The sequence below is a fragment of the Dreissena polymorpha genome, chromosome 8 (genome assembly GCF_020536995.1).
Source record: "Dreissena polymorpha isolate Duluth1 chromosome 8, UMN_Dpol_1.0, whole genome shotgun sequence".
NCBI lineage: Eukaryota > Metazoa > Mollusca > Bivalvia > Myida > Dreissenidae > Dreissena > Dreissena polymorpha.
In genome coordinates this window covers 44,183,602-44,191,855 of record NC_068362.1, presented here as the reverse complement: position 1 = coordinate 44,191,855, position 8,254 = coordinate 44,183,602, and positions in this window count along the sequence as shown.

The following is an 8,254-nucleotide window of genomic DNA, read 5'->3' as shown; positions in this document are numbered from 1 at the left end:
TTGCGAAAACGCGCTAGTACGATGACGACAATGCGACAGTGCGACAATACAATGGCGGCAGTGCGATAGTACGGGGGCGACAATGCGATAGTCATATCGTACTGTCGCCGTGGTATCATCGCAATGTCGCCATCGTTCTATCGCATTGTCGCCATCGTATTGTCGCACTGTCGCCATCGCATTTTCGAATTGCCGCCATCATACTATCGCGTAATCGCATTGGCACCATCGTACTATCGCACTGTCGGCTATCGCCATCGTATTGTCGCACTGTCGTCATCGTATTTTCGCACTGTCGTCATCGTATTATCGCACTATCGAACTGTAGTATTGTCGCCATCGCAACTATCTCACCTGTCGCCATCGTATTGTCGCACTGTCGTCATCGCACTGTCTGATTGTCGTCATCGTATTATCGCGTTCTCGCATTGTCGCCATCGTACTATCGCATTGTCGCCATCGTATTGTCACCCTGTCATCATCGTATTGTCACGTTGTCGCCATCGTACTATCGCGTTCTCGCGTTCTCCGCCCTCTGGATTTTAATGTGTAACCACGATGGCACTAACGGTATTCCGTAATACTGCTAAAGCACAGTATGATTAGGTCACTCCCAATGCAGAAATCTCTATGTCTATTTTAGTAACAACACATGTCTATGGAAGGATATTTAGGTAAAAGTTACATCATTCGTGGTGAATATTTACATTCTAATTCTAATTCTTATTCTAATTTGCTTATGACAATTCCAACATGCTTGTTGTCTATTCGTTTATACTTGATGATTGCTGCAACATTACATCATTCATGATGAATATTTACATTATGCGTGATGTTTATTCTAACATGCTTCATGACAGTTCCAACATGCTTGTTCTCTATCGGTTATACTTGATGATTGTTTCAACATGCTTGGTGACTATCCAATGTTGGTGTGTTCATTATTCCTGAAACCATTCATAATCGGTTTTGCCACTAAGCGTCATTAACAACGGCAGTTAGCAACAGGCAGTAAGCAGAATGCAAGTTACTAAATTATGACAACAGGTGGCGCGCGTTTATTTTCCGTATGTTGAATAAATTACTTTTCGGAAAAAAAAGCGAAAACATCCGAATCATTTTGACTAGTAAACTGAATAAGCTGAATGAGATCCCTTCGTTATATAATCTCCATTAAACTAAATACGTTCATTATTGCCATGCAGACCAGTAGGTTTACACAATGAATTGACTGCCGCGAATGTTTTTGATATTTGTAAGATGCAATTGGCACTCAAGAAATTATACATGTATTTTATTCAGAACATAACGGGGCTGATGTGTTGGAATTGTGGCCCTTCCCTAGTCCAAATAATTACAGTAGACGTAATCTACCGATGTGCATTGCATATCGACCTCATATTTATAAAGTAGCCCAAACCCCCCATTGCCACAGACCTGTGCGTGAAACTTTCAGATTTCTCTAGTCTGTTTACCATGCTATAATTACAATTTCTATAAACACATATTTATCATTTTATGACTATATAATGTCTGTGGTATAAAGAGAAACCTGAAAGTTACAAGTACTCGTGTCTAGTACTGTACAACTATTGTACTCCTCGTTGAGAAAACAACTACTTCATCTACATGTATTAAAATATCATAAAACATAATTTTCAATCAAGTTGGAAAAAAACCAATAAATAAATGTCATATAAACAGGTTTGTCATGAACGTTGACGTCGCTCTTGGTTACCAGAAAAATTCCCACGCACGGATTTCAACCGTCATTGTTTACAATCAATTAAGTGCATAAGTACTTGAATTTGTAAAGTGTTTTTTAAGTGTCCAGCTACAGGTGGTTAGCGTGTGGCTATAATACTAATTAGTAAAAACATATTTTGGAATGATAGGTAATCATATTATAACGAAAAATCAACTTTTCTTTAAAAAAATAAGTTAAATATATATTCAACAAGGTATCCAACTCGAAATCATCCGAAAACGGGATGCATCGTTTTAAACAGCCATTACTTCATCAATTTTGCAGCGATTTGGGGTTAACTTTTAAGAAATAACACGATACACAACTCGCGTGACCCAGCTGTGATCGATCAGACAGTATTCATGACTGAAATCTTCACGGGGAAAAGGGCATTTTCCCTGCAAAGTTCACGAACCTCGATACCATAATTCAATAAAACGTATGAAAAAAAAACATTCTTACCGTGCTTGCCGTAGAATTATGCATCAAAACTAACTGTCCAGCGCATTTTCAAACCTTTGTTTACATACATTTCAACCAACTGACATTTTAAACACAAGAGTGATTTCATTGCTCCAATGCGGAGTTGTGTCTTTACAACTGGAGATTTCATTCATAAATACGGTCTGATCGATCACAACTGGGTCAAGCGAAGTATGTATAGCTTTATTTCTTAAAATTTGACCCAGCATGTGTAGAAATATAACAATATATATATACATTTCCTAAAAGGAAATTCATTTCTGCGTTGAATAAGACCGGGTCATGAAAATCGCTGCAAAATTAATTTAGTAATGGCTGCTCAAAACGATGCACCCCGTTTTCGGATGATTTCGAGTTGGATACCTTGTTATATATAAAACGATAGTGATTTTTGTTATAGAAAATTTGATTTTTCGTTTTAATATGATTATTTATCATTCAAAAAGATGTTTTCACTAATTATTATCATAGCCACACGCTAACCATCTGTGTGTCCAGCACGTGTGCCGGGAGAACAGGGCTTAATGTATTTTTTTGTTAAGCTCTATAATATTTATATCCAATCTGTATGAAAAAATGTCGGTGAACATTATTCCGGTGTTAATTTTTGAAAATATTGAGGCATTCGTTAATTATGGATCTAAAACGGAACATTAATCCGCAAAAAAAACACCGGGCATATTGCATATTAGATCGGACACATGAAATTATTTCGAAAGAAAGCAATACGAGTTTCAATTCTACATGAGTAAGTCTCGTTGTGCACGATTACGCTCTTACTGCTCGTATATATTTGACTCTTGGCAAATATCTAGTAGTTTTATTTTGCTTAATCTAAATTGTGTCATGCATCTATATGTACTTAAAGCAGCATGACCAACAGCTCTTTCATATGTGAAATAGATTGACACGAAATACCTACCCATCTATAATAAAGTTTATATGTGCACTTCAATATTATAGTTTTATAGCATTTTATGTGGTGCAATATAAAAGTACTCTAGTAAATTTGAAATTATGTAATCGATTTCCTCTCAACATACATGCAAAGTTCCAGATAACTTTTTCAGCAAAATCTTGGTTTACACTCTATAATAATCCAGCCTTAAAGTCTATTATTAATTCTTTTTTTTCAGGTAAATATAATTTTTGGCACATCCGCATTTAGGTTTATAGTCTAAGAAGAGCTCATGACAATTGCCGGGTTACAACAGACTTTTTGCGATAAAAGGACCAGATAATGGAAAACGTTCGGCTTTTCGACTGTTGTAAAGATGGTCTGTTATTCATAATAACGTTAAAGTGCTGTTGATTGCATAATTGTAATGAGGGCCTAGACGAGTGGGAACTCATTGATAAAATGTTTACATTATATGCATTGATATTAAGTTTTACGAATGATCACACATTTTGAATTCTTATTTTATTTTTCCAATGTGTAACCGTACGCACAGAATTTAAGTCTACTTTTTTACTAAATTTAATTCAATTTTTTACGACTTTAAGCGTCTTATCTGGAGCTCTGCATACATGCATTAGTAGCATATATTGAAATATATCCATATACTTTCTTTGGTTATTGAAGGTAAATTACTGTACAAAAATTATGGTTAGTCATTAACCAAAAAAAAGTTAAGTCTACAAACACGCGGTTAATTTCGGTTCAGTAGCAAATATCTTACAAAGGTGCGCAACTTCTCCTATAACATAAAATTTCCGTTATACGCCGTAAATTTCCGTAGTCCTCCGTAGCATTTCGGAATGACTGTCAATTGACATCATTGTGTCATGCATGATAGTATGTTGCTTTGTGCTTGGGTGAAACTCACATCTTACCATCGCGTTAATTTATTAAACGCATTAATATTTGATTCCATTATGCACTTCGCCTATTGCACAAGTCTCTCTGCACAAACTAACATACACATATGCAGCATGCAATTAACGAACAAAAATGTTGCATCTGTACACATGCATGATACCATTAAGCAGAATGTAAATAGACATTGGACATCAGGCAAGATGTAAGTGTCATCAAGCATGAAAAGGTGTCTACATACTAATTGAAAGTACCATCAAGAATCATAACACAGTCACAAAGAAAGATGTAATTTTTACCTAAATACCCTTCCATATTTGTCGGCACTGTGTGTTTGCTTAATTTCACTGAAGAACGTCTACTGGTAAATCTTACAAAAAAAGTGATAAATAAGACTGAGTAGCAATTTTTCGGCGTTGCTGTTTAACGTCAAATTTGGCCTTTCAACGAACTTCTTAAAAGCCCATTGAATTTTAATGAAGAAGTTTCCCGCTTGTAGGTCCGAATGAATTAAATCAAATTTTGCAATTGGCAATTTGATAGAAATCCCCATAAAACATTGCACATAGCTTTCTGAAATAAACAGGCCACATTGAACGCATTCACGATATCCAACAGCTCTCTTTGCAAAGACCTATCTAGTGTTTCTTGGCCGTGTAAGATCTATAATTAGAACATCGTCACCTAAACATCTACTAATAGAAGAGCATATTTTGGGGAAACAAATTCAAGAAGAGTATAAAACGTCCACGATCAATAATGTGTAGTTTGTTAAAGATATCACGGCAGTAAAAACATAGCACTTTAAAGAGACCACAATCTGGTACATTTGGTCAATTGTTGCGTCCGTGGCGGACAATACATTTTAAAAAAGAAAGCTTACAAAAAAGCAAACACAAAGTTCTTCGTAAGCTTGTTTTAATCTTAAAAACACATAATCGACAGTCATTCCAGTCAAATACAATACTAACAGTCAGCACTCTAGATATCAAAATTGCGGATATAAATATTTAATTCAGGGATATCAAGTGTATCAAGTTCGAATTCCGGAAAAAATAGCCGGTAGTCTGGGGCATTAGGTCCCTTACAGGGATAAAAGGTAAATCCCCGCCCGAGCCGTAGCTAATTGATTTATTGTAGTCTTTCTAGTTGCAATTTCTGGTGAGTACAATGCGGAATATTACGGATATTTGCAACATGTCGAAGATTTTCGGAAAGTAGCGAAGAAGTTTTCGTCAGTTAATATTCATGTCCGTGCCGGCCGCTAACTTATCAGAATCAATAAAAAAGAACCAGGAAAAATCGGTACCGATCGCAAATTTCCGGAATTCCGATAAAGCTTCAACATTATTTGTTCTCAAATGATCGCGTACTCAAACGAATCTGTCCCTACGCCTCCAACTCCCTTTAAATCTCATCGGACGTACATTGATCTCAAAATCTATCCTTGACGACTCAAATCATATTTCCTGAATAGTTTGGCCTATTGACGTCCCTGTTATTATAACAATGGTCTTTTGGATAAACAACGCTAAGTTGTTGCAATATAATAACCGTTTAAAGGGGCCTTTTCACAGATTTTGGCATTTTTTAACTTATTCATTAAATGCTTTATATCGATAAATGTAAACATTGGATCGTAAAAGCTCCAGTAAAAAATCAAGAATAAAATTTAAAAAAGGAAAAGAACATTGCCCGGACCAGGTTTCGAACCAGTGACCCCTGCAGTCCTGCCAGAGTCCTGAAGTAAAAACGCTTTAGCCTACTGAGCTATTCCGCCGTGTACATATATGACGTATTTTATACGTTATATAAGCAATCTTCGTAGTTTCACAAAATTTAACGACAAAAACAGAACTCTTCAAATTATTCAATCGTTTCGCGTTGCAACGCTTTATAATTTTTAGGTTTTAAAAATCGTCAAAAGATGCATATAATGGCTATATTAGACCATGGTAAATGTTCAGTATTACTGTTTCCTCACAAATATCATAACTATAACGAAAATTTGCGAATCTGAAACAACTTTTTTCAATTTTGTCAATTTACCAAAGCGTGAAAAGATCCCTTTAAAATAGTTACCGGTTTTCATTTAATAAAATGATTAAGTCATATTCGAGATTTCAGCGATTGCCAATACAATATTTTGCTTTTGTTTCTCATAAGCATATGGTGCTTGGTATCTGCTATTGACTCCTATGTAGATTGCAAATATTACATAACCCTTACAGCGGCCGAGCGCAGATATCTGCACTTGGCCGCTAAAAAGAAAAATCTTTGCGCATTAATTTAATTCAAATCTCATTATCATAATCAAAATCATCATCATCGTCGTCGTCGTCACTACTACCACCACCACCACCACCACCATCATCATCATCTTCTTCTTCTTCTTCCTCCTCCTCCTCATCACAACAACAGCAACACCAACTTAACATCATCATCAAACAACAATAAACATCGGAAGCATACAATGTGCTTCATCAACCATACATAAATATATGCGTTAAAACACCATAATAGAACAGCATGAATGAAGCTGTCTATTACTCTTTTATATTTCCTATACCAATATTTTTTTTTTCGTTAATTGAAGGACTAGTTGAAATCTTCTATAAAAGCCCCCCCCCCCCCGAAATAAAAAAAAATAATAATAACCCTAGCAAACAACAATAAACATAGGTTAGTTAGTATACACTGTGCTTTAGCAACCATGCATAATGAATGTCTATGACTTCGGACCGTTGTGATCAAATTTAAAAAAGCAAGATGGTATGTATGCGGCACACAACACATAGATAATTATAGTTTTATACCTTAAACGTAGTTCATCAAAATAAAGATAAGTTATTATCTATGTAATACTTAAATTAGGTTTATAACGTATGCATATTTGTCTAAAACTTGTGAAATGTGATTCGTAAGCCGACGACAACATTATCATTCGGACCCTTCTCCCCACCTAACAATCGAGATTAAACACCTGTGGAGATCCCGATCTTATCAATGAATAAACCGGTTCAATGATGTCAAGTCAAATAAAACATACTATTACTATCCAAATAAATATCTATCAAAAAATGTAAATAGATATACCTACTTAACTAAAACTAAACTTAAACGATTAGCAAGAAAAATATATAAAGAAGAAGCAGGCAAAGTAGACAAATTAATTGTAACATATGTTTTCTCAGTCTCCCACTGTTGAACAATATAAATAGTATTTATCGCCACCCCAAAAGGGATCTTTATCACACGTTTGGCTCAACTAATATATAATTGTGACAGGACAAACTGTCAACAAATACCTTGTTAATGTTTTATACATAACTCCAATCAAAGGTTAACTTCCAAGGAAACTGCGGCATGTTAAAACTGTTGATTATGACAAAATGGTGTTTAGTACAAATCAGTACAATAGCGTCTGTTATGTGGCCTATACTAATCCAGTTAAATAAAACTTTAATCGCAGAAAAGTTTAGATTCTTTACACCTTTAAGAAAATATATATAACAGTTCTTTCCTGTTTTAACAAAATGATACATTTAAAAATAAATTATGAAGCATCGCTAGCAATAGTAGAAAGAGAAGTAGAAGGAGAATTATTATCATTAGTAGCAGTAGCAGCAGCAGCAGCAGTAGCAGCAGCAGCAGCAGCAGTAGCAGTAGCAGAATCAGTAGCAGTAGCAGTAGCAGTAGCACTAGCACTAGCACTAGCAGTAGCAGTAGAAGTAGCAGTAGAAGTAGCAGTAGAAGTAGCAGTAGCAGTAGCAGTAGCCGTATCAGTAGCCGTATCAGTAGCAGTAACAGTAGCAGTAGCAACAGCAGCAGAAGCAGCAGCAGCAGCAGTAGCAGTAGCACTATCAGTAGCAGCAGCAGCGGCAGTGGCAGTGGCAGTAGCAGTGGCAGTAGCAGTAGCACTATCAGTAGCAGCAGCAGCAGCAGCACTGGCAGCGGCAGTGTCAGCGGCCGTGGCAGTGGCAGCGGCAGTGACAGCGGCAGTGGCAGCGGCAGTGGCAGTGGCAGTGGCAGCGGCAGCAGTAGCAGTAGCAGTAGCAGTAAGAGTAGCCGAAGCAGTAGCAGTAGCGGCTTTTTGCTTTTTTGTTTTAGAAGTGTTTGTCGTATAAGAAGAACGCAAGGAAGACAAATTAATTGTAACATGTGTTATCTTAGTCTCCGTTGTAGTAGTATTTGTTGTATCTACA